Source organism: Periplaneta americana, chromosome 14 (assembly GCF_040183065.1).
Source record: "Periplaneta americana isolate PAMFEO1 chromosome 14, P.americana_PAMFEO1_priV1, whole genome shotgun sequence".
Lineage (NCBI taxonomy): Eukaryota > Metazoa > Arthropoda > Insecta > Blattodea > Blattidae > Periplaneta > Periplaneta americana.
The window spans coordinates 1,345,929-1,366,044 of NC_091130.1; the positions used below are offsets into that span (position 1 = coordinate 1,345,929).

At 35.9% G+C, this 20,116-nt stretch overlaps 1 protein-coding gene across 1 annotated transcript in view; it reads left to right on the forward strand.

Moving 5' to 3' along the window:
• The first annotated feature begins 17,927 nt into the window (after positions 1–17,927).
• Ets65A (DNA-binding protein D-ETS-3) overlaps positions 17,928–20,116 on the forward strand; it is a 420,065-nt gene continuing 417,876 nt past the window's right edge. Inside the window, exon 1 of the mRNA XM_069844799.1 lies at positions 17,928–17,983. The gene's annotated coding sequence lies outside the window, so the exon portion shown is untranslated. The remainder of the gene's footprint in view (positions 17,984–20,116) is intronic.

Below are 20,116 nucleotides of genomic sequence, written 5' to 3' on the forward strand. Positions count from 1 at the left end.
AAAAAGTCATGGCTACTGTCTTTTGGGATCGCAAAGGTGTTCTTTTGCTGGATTTCATGCCAAAAGGCACTACGATCAATGCAAATCGTTATTGTGAGACTTTACGAAAACTACGGCGAGCCATCCAAAACAAGAGGCGAGGAATGCTTTCGAGAGGAGTTGTGCTTCTTCACGACAACGCCCGCCCGCACACTGCTGCTTCAACTCGAGAATTGCTGGATCAATTCGGTTGGGAAATCTTTGATCATCCGCCCTATAGTCCAGACCTTGCTCCTAGCGATTTTCACCTTTTCACTAAGCTGAAAGACTTTCTGGGTGGTACGCGTTTTGGAAGTGATGAAGAGTTGAAGAAGACAGTGAACACCTGGCTTAATGAACTGGCGGCAGAGGAGTATAACACGGGAATTCTAAAGCTAGTGAACAGATACGACAAATGTTTAAATGTAGGCGGTGATTATGTAGAGAAGTAAAGGAAGCTTCAGTTATGTAACAGACTTTGTTTTTTTAAATAAATAAATATATATATATATATATATATATATATATATATATATATTTAATTATTACAACAAAACGGTCGTTATTTCCTGGATCCCCCTCGTATGTTAATTTGTAAATACTTGTCAGGTTGTATTTGTTTGTCTTGTTTGTGTGTTCAGAAGGTTTTGTAGAGTATTTTGTGTCCTATATGAAATGTTGTAATTTAATTTTCTGAATGATTGTGCAAACTTGTGTGTGTGTTCGTATGCCAATGTGATGTATTTTTTTGCGTTCTTGTGTTTGTTTGTTTCTTGTGACTATGTCTTGTCTTGGTGGGATTTACGAAAATCTCTTTTAATTAAAATTAAGTTACGTGAATAAAATTGTATATTTTTATACATTGCCCGGAAATTTGATCAATATACATATTAAAAAGTAGCGGAAACGTACTACGTTGTCTGCTATGTTGTGTGGTGTTGAGACCGATATGTTTCTATTTGTGGAAAACCTCTTTCATCCACAACCCCCGCAGCATTGCCTTCTGATCTGTACTGTTCGCCAGAGCAAGGAGGTGGCAAACAATCCAATAGCTGCGCACGGCGCCGTTTGTTTGTCTGCTCGTTAGCACTGTTCTCGAATGTCATCCAAGTTAAATGTCCATTAGCGGTTCCCACGAGGCTGTGCAGGTGCGCGGATGCGCCCCACGTGCAGGGGCGGCTCGTCTCCTTTGTGCATCTCGTGGCCATGAGTTAACTCCTTACTCTGAGCACTGCTTGTGACGTGCTCGCTTTCGCGCCCTCTCTGCTGACTAACAGCGTGTTCCGAATCTCACCGGTCCGGTGGCATCAATGACGTCACGTTGCAGCGAAATAAGGAACAAAACTGCTGGAAGGATCGATGCTGTCATGGCAACTGTACAAGTTGTTGTCTGTGCTAAGCTAGCAAAATTTTGCGAAATTTTCGTACTCCCATCTCGTTCAAAGAAAAGATACCATAAACAATTTATTTCTTGAACCGGTAGTAATAACTGGTCCGCTGACATGTTCGCTCATAAGCCACTAACATATTGTTTTTACGTTGTGCTCATTACAAACAATACAGCAGAACACACCGCCAGGACACAACAGTGCACGATGTTATTCGTCTGCTAATTCCCGCCCTATAGAAGAACCAATCAGATTCACTGATGGCGGCTGATGGAGACTGCCACCACCTCTGCAAGTTGATGGCACCGGTGCGACACCGGTGGAGCATCAATGACGTCATCAGTGGAATTCGGAACACCGTGATGCCATCGGATTGCTCACCGGTGAGGTTCGGAATACGGTCTAAGTGGTAGCACAGGAACATTGTTGCCAACAGTTGTTCGTATAATCCCGCTAGATGGCTTTCGAAAACCCGCGATTTTCTAACAAATATCTCTAGATTTTAATATATTATTATTATTATTATTATTATTATTATTATTATTATTATTATTATTATTATTATTATTATTATTATTATTATTATTGTCAAGATAGAACATACGCCCGCCAATATAACGAATATTGCACACTTTTATCATTACCAATTCCAATACGCTTTAAAGCAATTTTGAACACTTTTATCACAGCCATAACATATTTCAATTCTTATTGCACTATATATTATGTTAGCCTACCGATAAAACCCGAAATCCGACAAAATTAGTTTCAACTAATAAAAACTAGTTTTAAAATGTAGATAGATAGACAGCGAATTTTCGGAAGATCTAGAATCAGTGACAAGTTAGGTTTGGTTTGTTTGGTTTTTTTTTATGCTTTTACTAAACAAAAACTTAAACAAACCAAACCTAATCTGTCATTGATTCTAGATCTTATGAAAACTCACTTTCTATCTATCTATATTTGCTTGAACTAGTTTTTACTAGTTGAAACTGGTTTTGACGGATTTCGGTTTTAACGGTAACATATATATGGAATTATCCAGTGGCGGTTCCTCGGGGAAGGGAAGGGAGGAACGTCCTCCTCACATTTTCTTCTTTTGAAAGTAAATACCAAATAAAATATGTGCCTTGAAATTCGAGGAAGATTCGATAATTTTTAACTTCACAGCTATAAGAAAACCTCGGTTGATCGAGTTTTAAACGACGCGCCCATGTGCTGTAGAAGACTGTGAGAAAGATGCGAGATTGTTTGTGTGGAGGAAAGGCACTCCATTCCTCCTCTACTGCAGTTAACACACATAGACAACAGCGCACTAGCGGCCAGAGAAAGAAGCAGAGTTTTAAAGCAAGTAAATGAACGGAGAGGGAGGAGATCCTCCTCTGAATCAGCGCATGGGCGGGAAATAGAAACCGACTGGTCGTGCAGCAAGCTCGCTACCGCTGCCATCTAACGGCTGCATTCAACCGGTCTATAACACATCTAGGAGGAGACACAACAAAAACAGTTTTAACGCAACGCTATGAAAGACACCATGTAAACTTTTTTTTATTATAAATAAAAAATATTATTCATTGCACTTTATATAGGCTACTATACATGGTTTGAAACTTTCGTGGATATTTGAAAGTTAAAGTCGGGTTTATGTAAAACAAAGAGGAAGTAGTTTTACGTAGTTGGCCCCTGAAATTCACTTCTATCCATTGTTTACTAGACAGGGCAACAGCCAAGTTGTCAGTTTTGTGCAAATATATTTGAAACTGAAAGTAGGTACTCCAAACTATATCATTTTTAACATAAAAAATTAATCGGCCCCCGGCAGCTTTGAACAATAATGATAGTATGACTTTACAAGAACTGACATTCTTCAAAAGCATGTGATACTGAACTTGTAAAATGTACATGTGGCAACACAGACCACGTGGGTGGGTGCAGTGTTCTGACTTTCCTCAGATTATTTTCTATTCCCATTTCCATTTCCGTAAAACAGTTCCGGTTACGGGTTAGTAGCTAGTCTCTTCCAACACGTGTGATGCTGTAGTGTCCTCGAAAAATGCTACGAGTTTGTGAATTCCTTGTAATTGTTAATTTGTGCAATTATTCAACAATGAATGGAAGTGAAATCATAATATATTTTGGAGAATGAAACTCAGTTTACAAGAACAGATTATTGCTATACAGAAGGGAAGGCCAACCCCAACACTACCTGGTCTTACATGTATGCATGTAGGCTAATTTGTAGCATGTTTCATTCAAGAAGGTGTCATTTAGTGCTGTTAACTTCTTTCCTCCTCTTAAGAAATATGCAGGAGCCGCCACTGGAATTATCACTACATTAACATATCCATTATTTCACAAAACACACACTGAACGAATTAAATGTGATTATGAAAGCCGCCAATAATGCTAATGTGACTTTCAGAAACTTTACAGATTAAAAACCGCTAGTATTCCCGCTAAGCGGGATAATATAATTTCACCCGCGAGACGGTTATCTAAAAAAGCTAGATTTAGCGGGAAAGCCGCTGAATTGGCAACACTGCACAGGAAGACCTGAGTTCTATTTATGGACAACGTGTGTTGTCTCTACTGCTGGTCATGTGACGTAATGTTTGTTACGGAAATGTTGGGGCTATAGGTTACTTCCCAACGGTATTGTATTGTGCATTCCATGGTACTGATACATCGCTTCACAGCCAGAATATGAAACATGACAGAAATCGTAATAGTACTACAAATTCTTAATTATTAGTCGCAGTCTAGTTGCAGTACAGGCTACAGTGTGAACCTTAAGTAGTGTAATTAATTTCAGGGGGTATTCTTTTTAATATTTTAAACAAAAAAGTTTAATACAATTTTGCTCGTTTTTTGTTTCCTTTTCGAGATAAAAATTGTTTTATAATTATTTATTATTTAGATATCATAGCGTGTTTTCGGAAAGCTATTGATTTAATTCGCAATATGTTCAGTCAATTTGTGAGAGTAATGTATTATGATAATAAATGATTGAAAGAATGTTAGTTTTGTCCTCCAAATGTGCAGAAATTTGATCCGAACAAATGTAACTTTGAAAAATTCCTTTGCAGAACGAAAGTTACATTTGTTCGGATCAAATTTCCGCACATTTAAAGGACTAAACTAAAATTCTTTATATAATTTATTATAATAATACACTGCACTTTTAAATTGACTGAGCATATTGGGAATTAAATCAATGGCTTTCCCGAAACACGCTGTGAAGTATTTCATATATAATAATTTTTATCTCGAAAAGGAAGCAAAAACGAGCAAAATTGTATTCAAGTTTTTGTTTGAAATATCTCAAAGAATAACTCCCTGAATCTAATGGCATTCTTGTAGTTCACTCCGTATACAGAAGAGTTTTACAATACACCAGTAAAACACAAGGGATTATTGTCGATACCCCGTACTTAATACAAGACACAAATATTCATGCAACGTGGTTGAATGTCATAAATTCACCTACAGAATAGAAGGCGTGAGAAATTAGGTACTTCTTTAATTTGGCTCTAAATAATCTTATGTAAAAATAAGGAGGTCAGGCAATCGACAAAATCACTTAGCCTACACATCGTTATAACTAAGGCCAAAATTCACATGCAAATGCGTATTGTTACTGGCCAGTTGAAAATCATGCAAAAACATTTTTATAGGCCTACATGATTTGAGGATGACAAATATGCAAAATCAGTCGTGCATATTTTGCATATTCCAGGCGTTCCTGCATATAATACACTGTTGTGCATATCACTGTTGGAGAATATTTTCTGGATTTTGTTGCGTTAACCCCCAAATTTGTATATTTTGTAAAAAAAATAAGATTCTGGATTGTTTAGTTGTCAGCACACACTTTTTCTGGTTAACTGTACTCGACGGATAGAAATTCCTTGCATATGAAGGCAGTGGAAAAACCACAACAATCACTCCCCAATTTTGCTCCATTGCACAACAAGAAGCAATCTCAACCATTCCTGCCTACCTGACTCTAACACCCCCACTACATTCTCTGTTTTTAACTTATTCTCAGGCAGAGTGGCAAGTGTACAATGCGTCCTGCAGTATTGGAATCCCCATCATTGGTGAGGCTGTCAAATCCCAGGTTACAGATTACAGTAAGAAGCTCTTTTGAACGGCGAAGAAAGTGTTGCTTGCTTGAATCTAGACCTTACAAACTCATAATCTTTACACTAAAATTTTTTTCCAGTAACATCAAGTGAAGTTGAACGATCACTTTCAGAATTCAAAAAATAAATATCCTTTTACAAAACAAAGTACCTTGAGTGATGCCTTATTGGTGTCACTTATGAGGCTCAAACCTGTCTTGCGACAGTTGACTAAACAACAAAAAGCAATCTAAATCTAATGTAGCATAAAATTAATATAATATTTGATTGGTGCATACAGGACAGGCAGTTACTTACTTACTTACTTACTTACTTACTTACTGGCTTTTAAGGAACCCGGAGGTTCATTGCCGCCCTCACATAAGCCCGCCATTGGTCCCTATCCTGAGCAAGATTAATCCATTCTCTATCATCATATCCCACCTCCCTCAAATCCATTTTAATATTATCTTCCCATCTACGGCCTCCCTAAAGGTCTTTTTCCCTCCGGCCTCCCAACTAACACTCTATATGCATTTCTGGATTCGCCCATACGTGCTACATGCCCTGCCCATCTCAAACGTCTGGATTTAATGTTCCTAATTATGTCAGGTGAAGAATACAATGCGTGCAGTTCTGTGTTGTGTAACTTTCTCCATTCTCCTGTAACTTCATCCCTGTTAGCCCCAAATATTTTCCTAAGCACCTTATTCTCAAACACCCTTAATCTCTGTTCTTCTCTCAAAGTGAAAGTCCAAGTTTCACAACCATACAGAACAACCGGTAATGTAACCGTTTTATAAATTCTAACATTCAGATTTTTGGACAGGAGACTGGATGATAAAACCTTCTCAACCGAATAATAACAGGCATTTCCCATATTTATTCTGTGTTTAATTTCCTCCCGAGTGTCATTTATATTTGTTACTGTTGCTCCAAGATATTTGAACTTCTCCACCTCTTCAAAAGATAAATTTCCAATTTTTATATTTCCATTTCGTACAATATTCTCGTCACGAGACATAATCATATACTTTGTCTTTCCGGGATTTACTTCCAAGCCTGTAGGCTGGTTCACAATAAACCGGAAACGAGAATCGGAACGAAAACGGTAAAATTGTTAAAATGTGTACATTTAACTGTGAGTATTCACAATTAACGAAAAGCTTGCCGGAGCCAGGGATCGGGAACGGAGAGTTGGCCAAGTTTCAACTTCGGCGTTCACTTTTCCGATCAGAGCCCACTAGATTCATTCTATTGTCATCTAAAAGTTATTTTGTCGTATATTTTGTAGTAAGAAGACTGTGACATAACCTATGCATTATTTTGTTCTGTGCTGTGCATCATGGAGCAAGTTTTATTTGATGAGATTCTAATATTGAGTGTTGAGGAAAATCCTCACGTTTACGATAAGCGGCGCGCCTCGTATAAAGATGAGAAAATAAAGGAGAATACGTGGCTTTCAAAAGCTGTATCTTTGAACACCGATCGTAAGTGAATCATATTTTATTACTGTATTGGTTGTATTACACATTACATATTCATGCTTCAATTCAATAACTACTGTTGTGTTAATTTTTGTTCTATTACAAATGTTTCTTCTCTAATTATTTTACGTTATGGTAGACTTAAAATAGGTTGTGATAATAAAGATGCATTGGCATATTTATAGTACCGTACCTAATGAAATGTTTCAGTTGAAATTTCGAAGTTGGTTAATCTGTGTTTATGTTGGCTGCCTTGTACTCATGAGAGAACGCCATTGGTTAATTATACACAAATAACATCAGAATGCGTAATATCGACTTTACATATCGTTATTGACATGCATATCGATATGCATAGTCGTCTACGTTCTCGGTTTATTGTGAATCAAAAATTTTCATATTCACGTCCTCTGCTTCTCGTTTTCATTCTGGTTCTCGTTTCCGATTTATTGTGAATCAGCCTTATCTCTTTACTTGCTTCCAGTAAAATTCCCGTGTTTTCCCTAATCGTTTGTGGATTTTCTCCTAACATATTCACGTCATCCGCATACACAAGCAGCTGATGTAACCCGTTCAATTCCAAACCCTCTCTGTTATCCTGAACTTTCCTAATGGCATATTCTAGAGCAAAGTTAAAAAGTAAAGGTGATAGTGCATCTCCCTGCTTTAGCCCGCAGTGAATTGGAAACGCATCTGACAGAAACTGACCTATACGAACTCTGCTGTGCGTTTCACTGAGACACATTTTAATTAATCGAACTAGTTTCTTGGGAATACCAAATTCAATAAGAATACAGGACAGGCAGTACAAAGTATAAACATTTCCCAAACAGAAGATAGAAGTTAAAATAGTAAAAATATATACAGTTATTTATGTTATTCGTTGAAAATAGTTGACATACTTCAAAATATTTAATATTCACCAAAATATGTAATTTACCGGTAGGCTACATGAAAATTTGTAAAAATATTGTATCGGTAACTTGAAATTTAGAAATAAGGACCTTTTTAATGTGATTCTCCGACATTTTTGTTCTTCTTTTAGCTAGGTTTACGGACGTAGAAGAATAGAATAATAGGTTAATAGTAATAATAATAATAATAATAATAATAATAATAATAATAATAATAATAATAATAATAATAGTAGTAGTAGTAGATCTAGTAATAGTAATATTAATAATAGGCCTAATAATAATGATAATAATAATACTAATAGTAATAATAATAATAATACTAATAGTGTTTTTTTTAGTTGGTTATTTAACGACGCTGTATCAACTACTAGGTTATTTAGCGTCGATGAGATTGGTGATAGCGAGATGATATTTGGCGAGATGAGGCCGAGGATTCGCCATAGATTACCTTGTATTCACATTACGGCTGGGGAAAACCTCGGAAAAAATCCAACCAGGTAATCAACCCGAGCGGGAATCGAACCCGCGCCCGAACGCAACTTCAGACCGGCAGGCAAGCGCCTTAACCGACTGAGCCACGCCGGTGGCAGTAGTAGTGGTAGTAATAGTAATAATAATAATAATAATAATAATAATAATAGTAGTAGTAGTAGTAGTAGTAGTAGGCCTAGTAATAATAATAGGCCTAATAATATTAGTAGTAGTAATAGTAATATTAATAATAGGCCTAATAATAATAATGATAATAATAATAGTAATAGTAGCCTAATAATAATAATAATAATAATAATAATAATAATAATAATAATAATAATAATAATAATAATAGTAATAATAATAATAATGATAGTAATAATAATAATAATAATAATAATAATAATAATAATAATAGTAATAGTAGCCTAATAATAATAATAATAATAATAATAGTAATAGTAGCCTAGTAATAATAATAATAATAATAGTAATAATAATAATAATGATAGTAATAATAATAATAATAATAATAATAATAATAATAATAATAATAATTTCTGGTGGTAGTATTTCACGGAAAATAACTTAATGCGAGGGGGACCCAAAAATCACAGCAGTCAGTTAGGCCTAATGAGAGCCATGGTGAAATGCGGGCATCAGCAGTCCATGTGCACTTAGCGTCCTACAGAAATAGTCTCGTCACAAATTGCAGCGGTGCAGCGTTATCGGCTGCTGCAGTTGATGTAATTACAGAGTCGCATTATGCAGGTTCTTAATTTATGTGACAGCTGCCATCTTGCGCGCGGACGTGCCGGCCAATCAGCGCATATGACGCGGCGCAGCAAATGATAACCCTATCTGGTGGTGGATATTGTTACTTCCTCAGCACATAAATATGCCGAAAGGGGAAATATCTGGAACAATGTACCGACAGCTATCAAGCAGTTTCCGATTTCGTTTTGTAAATTAGCTCCATTAATGGAGTTTCCCATGATTAGGGCTACCTTAGTTGAGCTGCAGGCAGCTGTCAGTTATTAATAAACAGCTCCCAGCTTCATGACACTTTTTGAACTTTCAACAACACTCTTTAAAAATTATTATGGAATTGTTTGTTCGTGGATTTCGTGAAGACTGTTGATAGAGTAGCGGGATAAAAACTCTGTAACGTCCTATAAAGGAAGTGTCCTTCACAAACATCGTTAGGAACATCATATCACGTATTACTAAGCTGGAAATAAAAAAAGAATACGAAATATTGTAAAGCAACAGTAATTTCGATTGGAATAAATAAGGCTTATTAAAATACACATTGGATTTTTGACAGTTTTATGGGCTGTCCTAAGGAAACAAAATGAAGATAGACTAATAGCCTACTTATATAAATAGGAAATTAGTTCGGAATATGTATGATAAGATCTTTCTTGTGTTAAATCTTAACGTACCTTGTTAACATGTTTCGACCTATTTTCGGTCATCTTCAGAACTGGTCGTTGTTGGTCTTGGTGCCTCTTGTTTCCTGTGTGGGTGCGTTCGTAGTGTGGAGTCAAAGAGTGTATGTGTTTTGAAATTGAGTTGTGTGTTGAGAATACACTACGAACGCACCCACATAGGAAACAAGAGGCGCCAAGACCAACAACGACCAGTTCCGAAGATGACCGAAAACAGGTCGAAACATGTTAACAAGGTACGTTAAGATTTAACACAAGAAAGTTCTTATCATACATATTCCGAAGAGATACAGTGTTAAAAGTTGTGTAATCAAGATGTATAAGAAATTAGTATTTGCTTATTTATTGAAACAAAAAGAAGAACCTTCTGAATCCCAGTGTTTATATAGTCTAATACCGATCTAAACGTTAACGAAGTATTTATTTTACTCTCAACCTTTGGATATTATTATCAATATTAGCCACAATACGAAATGTTCACCACTGCCTCCTTGAATATCAATCAGTCCTAGGATGAATGGAAATCCTATGCGTATTTCTAATGAGACACTATGTACACTACATTCAAAGATATCTGACCTTACTAATCGATAGTGATCGATAATTTGTTGGTGTAAGTGTGATTTGTTTAGTTATTACTTCTGTGAATAGATGTTGAAGATAAAAGTCAATGTTGCCAATCGTACATGAATATACCCGCATAAAAGAATTCAATTTTTCATACCGTTCTTCTGATTGTAAAACAACACTGGGAGTCCACACCTGTGGAGTAACGGTCAGCGCGTCTGGCCGCGAAACCAGGTGGCTCGGGTTCGAATCCCGGTCGGGGAAAGTTACCTGGTTGAGATTTTTTCCGGGGTTTTCCCTCAACCCAGTACGAGCAAATGCTGGGTAACTTTCGGTGCTGGACTCCGGATTCATTTCACCGGCACTATCACCTTCATTTCATCCAGACGCTAAATAACCTAGATGTTGATACAGCGTCGTAAAATAAGCCAATAAAAAAACAACACTGGGTTTAGCTGAAAACCGCTGTTATTAATAAATACTGTGCTTGATCTACATAGTCAATTCTCCTGATACGTTTTTAACCGCCCCAACTTCAGGAAATTTGATGGTAGCAATCAGTAATGGGATAGAACAGGGCTGAGCAGCAAGAGCAGATTCTACTTTCTCACGGGGAGCCATATGATTTCTCTTCATCCCCTTTCTTCCCCGCCGAACACCGCGCAGCGTTGATTCTGTGATGGATGAATATTAAGCGTCCCCGTTTAGAGTCTGGATCCGCTCCCGATGCCCAGTCCTGGAATAGAAAGATAAAAATATTAAGAACTACCGGTATAGCTCAGTCGGCTAAGGCGCTTGCCATCGCTTGGGCGCGGATTCGAATCCCTCTTGGGTTGATTATCTCATAGGGGAAGTATCAGGTAATCTATGGCAAATCCTAGGCCTCGTCTGGCCAGATATCTTGCTACCACCAGTCCCATCGACGCTAGATAACCTACTAGTAGATACAGCGTCGTTAAATTATATATACACGGTGATTCGTGAAGATTTACCGTCCCTAACGAAGCTGAGCAGAAATAAGTCATATAAACATTTGTCTTAATCTCAATATTTTCAGGGTTACACTAATTTGAAATTGTTTGTAAAATACCATTATTCTTGAGTTTTAAGGGTAAGAGAATATCACAGATAAAGACTGAACTATTCAGGAGTATCATTTCTATAATTAGCTAGTATTCTGCATACGATGAAAGAGTAATGGAACGGAGAAAAATTCTCTCCGGCGCCGGGATTTAAACCCGGGTTTTCAGCTCTACGTGCTGATGCTTTATCCACTAAGCCACACCGGATACCACCCGGCGTCGGACAGAATTGTCTCAGATTAAGCTCCAACTCCAATAAAATAAAATAAAAAAAATAATATATAGTATTCTGCAGCTAAAAATGTGTTGTGAGTTCCATAGTTGCTTCGAACAGAACTTTTTTTTTCTATGTTTAACTACAAAATTACATTTTCTGACGCATTTATCACAACAGTTGTTACAAATCACGCCACTTTTGTAAATTCTTCAAGACTGTATATTAGGATGCATAATTAGCTAAACTGTAAAGAATCGAGTTCCTAAGGTCGTATGATTTGTAACAATTTTTGTGATACGTGCGTAAGAATGATGTCATTTTTAGTTGAAAATTAAAGAACAAAGCAACTGACAACATATTTTTATCTTCAGAACACTAGCCAATTAAAGAAATGACACTTCTGAATAGTTCATTCTCTATTTGTAATATTCTTTGATTCTTAAAACTAAAGAAAAAAGGTATTTTGTGCGAGATCGTGCGTATTTGCTTGGTTTCCGCACAAAACCAATCCTCGGAAAGTCTAAAATTCCACATTCAGTATTCCCAACCTAACACACATAACAATTTCCCTCTTCTTACCGCTTAAGTGACATATTGATTTTACTGCTTTAGGCTTCTAACATATTATTTTTAGAGACGTTTAACATAGTAATAATTATAAATTGGAAACTTACCACTGCAATTTCACCTAAATTGCACTGTTAATTATTGTTTTTAAATATTTGCAAAAATTAAGTAAACTCTACAACTCCACTAAAGTTACTGCATTCGTGATGCAAGTAACATTAAGGAAGCCGTGAAAAAATCAACAAGATTCCAGACTCATCATAGACTGGGGGAAAAAAAAGACAGACGTATATCACGGCCTGCTGGAGTATAGTAAACACAGAAAACATTTTAAAGCAACAATGTTGAGATAGATATTTTTGTTTTGCAAATTTGCCGTCATTGAATAGAAACCAAGATGGAGATTTCATTGCAACTAATTAGAAATTCCTCTTTCAGGTATGTAATAAACGATCTTCGCACAAAATAATGCACGATACACGAGCGGTATGTTTTCTTTCAATTCTCGGAAATTAAAAAAGCTCAACTACGTTTCGCTTTTTCAAACTTTTCCTCGAACATGAAAAGTTCAACATACCGCTCTTGTAACGCATATTACTATTACAAAGACTTTGAAATTAGTGTAACTTTGAAAATATTGAGATTAGTTCAAATATTTATATGCCATTTTTTGCTTAGAATGTTTTCGGAAATAAGCTCGGTAAGTGTCGGTAAATTCTCGTGAATCACTCTGTATATATATATATATATATATATATATATATATATATATATATATACATATATATAAAGAATAACACATTTTGAGATAGAAAAAAAAACATATCAGAACCGAAAGTTTATAGACAAAAAGAAAGATTTTTAAATTTACAGCTGGATGAGGCTTGTACATATGGCCTGTTTCGTAATTGAAAATTGTGTGTAGGAGGAAGAGTGACGTCACTGTGAAAACAGAACCAAAAATAGGTTTGCTTCATCCTTTGCGCTGTAGGTTACAAATCTATCTAGTTTTCATTTTGTGAATGAGTTGAGGGCCTGGTCTGTGTGACGAAGTATTGCACTAATGAACAAATTATCAGCGACAAGTGAACACCCAAACAAGTGAATAAAATAAAGCTGCGGCCTGACCCCACGCGTTACAGCGACTTTAATGTGGACATTAAAAAAGTCATTAGTCTGGGATGTTAATTCCCAGCATCTCATTAAACAGCTGCGGATCGGCCAACAGACTTGAAAAAAAAAAAAAGACATAAAATCCCGGGATTGCCGCGCAGGAAAGAAACGCAATCTCCTCGCTAATGACGCGTTTCTTTTTCCGAGCTGCTCACACGCGTCTCCCTGCTCCGTTGTGGTAGTGTTCCCGTATCGAAGAAATTCACTTCGTCGCATTGGTGACCCTGCTTGGACCATTTTCATTCTTATTTCGTTATGTTGTTAGGCACATAGGCCTACCGCGTGTTTTCCTGTGTAATTAACATTATCATAAGAATATATGCAAAGAAACAATGAAGATATATTATCTTAATCAGAGGGCCATGTTTAGAAGTTAGCAGGCTTTGATAATTTGTGGAAGACGAGTAGGCCTACATCGTGCTTTGACTTAGCATCCGTAAATAATTTTCTCTTGTTTTACAAATTGTCAAGACTTGGTCATTCCTTAACATTGCCCGCTGATTAAGTTTTTTCTTCATTGTGTACATAGGTTTCTTATGGCAATATTAATTCCGTATGTCCTTATACCCAGAAAAACAGAGGAATGAAGTCAGTTGAATTGCATTCACGCATATAGCTCAGCTTAACGACATGTGACTTTTATTTCCCAATATACGAAATATAAAGAAAGTGGACGTGTTGCAATGCTGCAAAGAAGCGATTTCGACATTTTCGAATGAATAATAGGCATTAAAGCATTCTTGATGAAAAAAGTGTGCACTTAATTCCGATTTCTTATGGTTGTTGGCATGTTATTTTATACTTCTAATAAATAAACAGATATTGGTCCCTTCTATTCAGTAAATTTCATAACAGTTCAAAGTGATGTGCAAATCTAGATTTTAGGTAAAACTCCCTGTGAAATAGACTTGATTAATTTAAGGGAAAAATTGTTCCGGGGCCGGGTATCTATTCTGGGATCTTTGGCTTAGCATACCGACACACTACGGACTGAGCTACCCGGGAACTTCACCCGAAACCGTCTCAATTCAAAGTGAGGTCTACGCAATGAACAAACAAGGGTGTGGTTTTCAGTATTTAAAAGAAAAGATTACCAGTTTGAGTGAAGGCAAATTAAAAGAGAGCATTTTCATCGGTCCATAAATTCACAAAGTTATGGCTGACTCTTTGTTTGAGGAAAACTTTCCGTTACAGAATAAATGCCATGACGCGCTTTCAAAGATGTTTGCTCAAATTTCCTTGGAAATTCTAGGGCAGCTACATAGAATTTGTTGCAGAAACCATGTTAAGTGCATATGAGAAAATGGGGTGTAATATGTCTCTCAAAATACACTTTTTACATTCTCATTTGTATTTCTTGCCTTCTAAACTTGGAGCGGTAAGCGACGAGCATGGGGAAAGATTTCATCAATAATATCTGAAATGGAAAGGCGATATAAAAGATCATCATCCAGCATGCTTGCAGACTATTGTTAGTTCCTTGTAAAAGACAGCCCCATGTCTTGTTATAAACGGAAGTAATCCAGAAAATTCTTTTAAATGTTAAATTCAAATTCCGAGAATTTTCTCATTGTAGCTACGCATGAAATATTTGTTGTGTTCTAAACTATGTGACATCATTTTTGTATCCAGTACACATTTTTCAAGTATTATGAGGCATTTTGAATCCCTAGTGTGTTGTAATTTTATCAGTAGCTGTGAAAAATTAAAAACAAAAGTTTTTTCATAAAAAATTAAATTCATTTTTCCCGGAAAATAGTACGTGATGGGACAGTTTTGATTTTAAATTCAGATTTAAGGAACACATAGGCCTAATAGTAATATTCGCCTATTTTTATTTCGGAGCAAGACAAAAAACAAAAATTTGTTGTTCAGTGCAATCAACCACACGTATAAATTTATCATATTGAAATAAAACGTTGTGAAATGAGCCAGGGAAGTTGAAAATAAACATTAAAACTCAGTTTAATAAAAGATGATGATGATGATGATGATAATAATAATAATAATAATAATAATAATAATAATAATAATAATAATAATAATCGTCTTCCTGTCTTGAAAATTATGCCATTTTTCTCAGATCTTCATAACCTTTTCCCACATGTCTGGTAAGTTAGAATTTGTTTAGGTAATCTTAATTTTCCATTCTGTTAGCATTTTCAATCCATTTGTTCTGTAATTTTGAAGATATTCTAACATGGCAGTAACTTTCAGATTGTTTGATGTAGACTATATCCTGCTGTGTCCTCATGAAGCGCATTTTTGCAGCTTGAATTTTATTCTTTTTAAATATTGCTGTTTGAAGAGTTAATGCTTCACTTCCAATAAAAGAGTTGGAATATAAAACTTTAAGACCTAAACCTTTAAAAAAGTGTTAAAAAACATGGTGTGCACAAATGATTTAGACAATTTCGTAGTGATCCTATATTAATCACACCGGAACATTCAGTCGAAAACTGTTGAAGCTAGGTAGCTAGCTCATGTGCACTAAGTGGACTTTATGCTGAAACATTAGTTTTTCTTTAATTTATCTCCTTACTGAGAAATAATTTTTTCCCCATTCGTATATTTTTTCAACGATTTTCGTTAGACTTCCCCTGTAATATTTGCCAAATTTGAAACGTTTAAAAATCAATATTTCAGTACATGTAAGTCATCCAAATAAAAAATTCTTCAAAATTTAAGCTTTCTGGATTAAATAGAAGATGAGGAAAGATTTATTTTTATGGGAAAACTAAACTAACGGAAAATAAACTTTTTTTTTCTTTTTCGGAGGAGGGTCTCGATGGTCTACACCACAGCCTGAGACTTATTGTGCTTACCGCTCCTGTTCTGTGAATGATACTTGTAGCCGAACGGTCGCGCTCTTGTACAAGTACAGCACTCCACACCGTGAACTTATTCCCGGGCTATCGTATTAATGATGACGGAATGATTTCGAGGGCCATCGCCGTAAGTTACCCAGCAATTCTGCTTCAGTTGATTGAGGGGAAAAACCCCAACCAGGATTTGAACTCGGGCCCGCTGGTTTTACGGTCAGATATGATAACCGTTACTGAAATTAACATGAAAGTAAGTTATACTAGTATACAGTAGCCTATGTATACTGCGCCCCTTCCTCGGGAAGAAAGAATATAATTATTGTATAATAATAATTTTATTATGCGCTATACCAATTTAAAGAAAAAATCAAGGAATAAACTGAAAAAATTAATTTTCCGTCCGAAATCCGTACATTTATGGGAAGTGAACGTTCATATTAAAACATGTAGCTACCCCTTCGCAGAAAATCGAAAAATTGAAATGGATAAAATTTTAGTATAGCCATAATATTTGATATGCCATTTTAAAGAGGTAAAACCAACTAATAAAAAAACAACAAATTTTCACCGAAAATCCAATTCCGTTCCTCCTTAAATCACTGATGAATTATTAAGTCATTTAAATTTCGAAAGAATATGGTAATATTTTTTTGTTCGAAGTTTAGACCTATTGAGATTGGTACTTCTGATTGAGGTTCTTGCTGATAAGTACGTATATTATCAGAGGTACATCTCACTTGACGATATGTATCAGAGGAAGACTAATTAATTGTTTGTATGCATCTGAAGTCTGATTAGTGTAATATGTTACTAATCAGTGATGTATGCAATGGAGGGGGAGAGAAACTGGTCACCCTACCCCATTATCTCCTGGCTTAGTTCCTTGTTAGTATCACTTGTAAGGTTCAGACCTGTCTTCAGACAGTTGACTAAACAAGAACATTGAGAATGGAAAATATTAGCCCTTTCCCATGACATTTTTTATGTTAGATATTGTGCTGTACGCCAGTACGCTGTTTGAGACGTGACGTACTCTTTGCAACAGCGTAGGACGACGCGTTGTAGGCAAAGGAAATAGTCTCGAACTTGTCTGGTATTTATTCAAAGAAACATTGATGCATTGCATCCTCCGCACCAAAGGTGCCCTGCCTGACCGGAAATGGAGGCAGAGGTCGAACAATGGACACTGCATCAAACAACGGTCACTCCAGTTCTTACTGCGCGTTGTAAATCAGGCAACTCCACATCTGCGCACTTCCTGTCTGGAATAAGCATTGCGGATTGATACTCGCTCTGTGTCGCTGCCACCGCAGCGGGCCGTTCCCATGCGCTGCAATTACTTGCTCCAAATTTAAGAAACCACGAGCCACAAGTCCGTGCACTCTTTCACATTCCGATCGGAATTAGCCTACAGGTGAATAGAGTTCGCAAGAAAGAATGAAAGACGATAGTTACGTTATTGCATATTTCAATCTCGTCCTTGAACCGATACCTCCACCATTCCATTTTCCTTTAACAGCATGCCATGATTCTCGAAGCGTTAAACGCCATCTATTATCAAGATATCCATTTTCGTTGACAATTTTATTTGCCTCGCATCAAGTAGGCCATGTCTCAGTATGCCAGTCAACATATTGTAAGAGTGGCGTGTGTTGTGATTCGAATGTTTGGTAATTTTAAAAATTCGTGTTTGGTAAGTAATTCACAGTCACTGCAAGTTTTAATTAAATAGTTTAATTACTCGTAAGTACTGTGACAATAATTTAGAGTAGCAAAGGCACTGCATTAAAGATTCTTTTCTAAATGACAATTATCTGTTTTCTGTGCATCTACTTCAGCTGCTTAAAATGGAGAAATCAAACATGGCATCCGTCTCCCGAAATTGTACCAGTAACAAATTATTATTTAATTTACTTTCGTAGTCTAATGTACGCTTATTATAATAGGTAAAATGAGTTGAGATGACTTTCAATATGACAACATGCCCTAATGTAGTAGTACGAACTTTTACGAATCTAGGCCCTATTTGTTCAGTGCCGCTTACGTTCATATTACTGCCAATACTGTTGACAACATGATTTGCGTTGCGTTATTTCATTATCATGAAAGTGAGAGTTGGAATAACTTTACAGATATACACGCGGCAAATAGTAAATATCAATATTATGTTTTCTTATTACTTATATATTATTGTTGTTTAGTCAACTGTCCGAAGACAGTTCTGAATCTCTCAAGTGATACCAACAAGGCACCATTTATGAGACAGCTAGGTCAGGGGATATTGGAGTAGGGTGGTCAGTTCCTTTCCCCTTCCATTGCATACATCGCCGATTAGCTACATATTACTCAAGTCAGACTTCAGATGCATACAAACAATTGTTCTTCCTCTGATACATATCGTTAAGTGAGGTGTATTTCCTGATAATAGATGTGCATATCAACTTATATATTTATTTTCTGTATTTCGTAAAATAATGTTTGTGTCATGTTAATTTTCATGTTTTTTTTTATGTATACAGTTATGCACAATGAAGCAAACACAAAGTAATCTTTATACATAAACCAGGTCATATTCACATTGGTTTGGAGTGATTTATTAAATAATATATTCGGACTAATTTAGAAGGACGTTAAACGAATTACCTAGCACCAAAAACGAATTCTCCCTGGACCATTGGATTTAGGGCTAATGATCGTATTTTAGGCCAAATTATTTTGATGTAGGTAGTAATTAAGAAACATGTTAAATGAATTATCCTTGAACCAAAATGATCGTATTTTAATTATTTACATATAATTATTATTGAAATTAAGAAACAAGTTGAACGAATTATCGGTGCACCAAAACGGGATGGTCCTTGGATCAAATGATTGTATTTTAGGTCTAACTATTTGGATAAATAGCAATTAAGAAACATGTTAAAAGATAATTTTATTCTCGGAGCAAAATATATGCTCCCTGGACCAAATGATCGTATTTTAATTATTTAATTAATAGTTTCACTTAGTATTTTATGAGGTTGTTATGACTGAGATACCTGTTGTTTATTTGTATTTATTGTATAGCAGTAGGCCACAAGTCGTACTAAAGATGTTGCTTTGCTAGTACAGAGAGATCAGATGAGTCTGGACAGGAGCGACGGGGTTTTCACTGTGTGCGCTGCTGACGCACTCCCTGCGGGGAGCGGACAATGTAGAAGTGTTCAGCCTCACAGAAGAAACATTAGATGACACTGTCATCGATTGGAGTAGTCTCCTACAAAATCACTTAGCAATCTTTCACAACAAGTACGAATTTTTTATGACTCTGTGCAAAAAATCACTAAATTATTAAAGTTATATTCTTATAAAATAACTCACGAAGACACAATCTCACCAACCGAGTGGTACTGTACTTAGGCGTGCATTTTCTGACTGGATGCTGAATAATGACCTACATTTAATATTATTCTCAGACGAGACCTGGGGCCCGTTTCACAATCCTTACAAATTATAAATTAACAATTTACAAATAACAAGTAAAAGATTACAAATGCTTGTAAATTGTGTTTCACAATGCTATCTTATTAGTTTGTAAAGTTTGACGAACTTTACAAAATCAGCTAAAAAAATTTACAAATACGCATTATTGATTACACAATATCGCCAACGACAGTTTACAAAAATCGCTAAGAAGCAAAGCTGAAGTCGCTGTATTTTTACTACTATCGGTACATAAATATATTTTGTACTAAAATAGATTATTCTAAGCTTGCTGATTCATATTTCACCAACAGAAAATATAAAGTATTGTTAAAGAAAATTAAAAGTATTTAGATTTTTATAT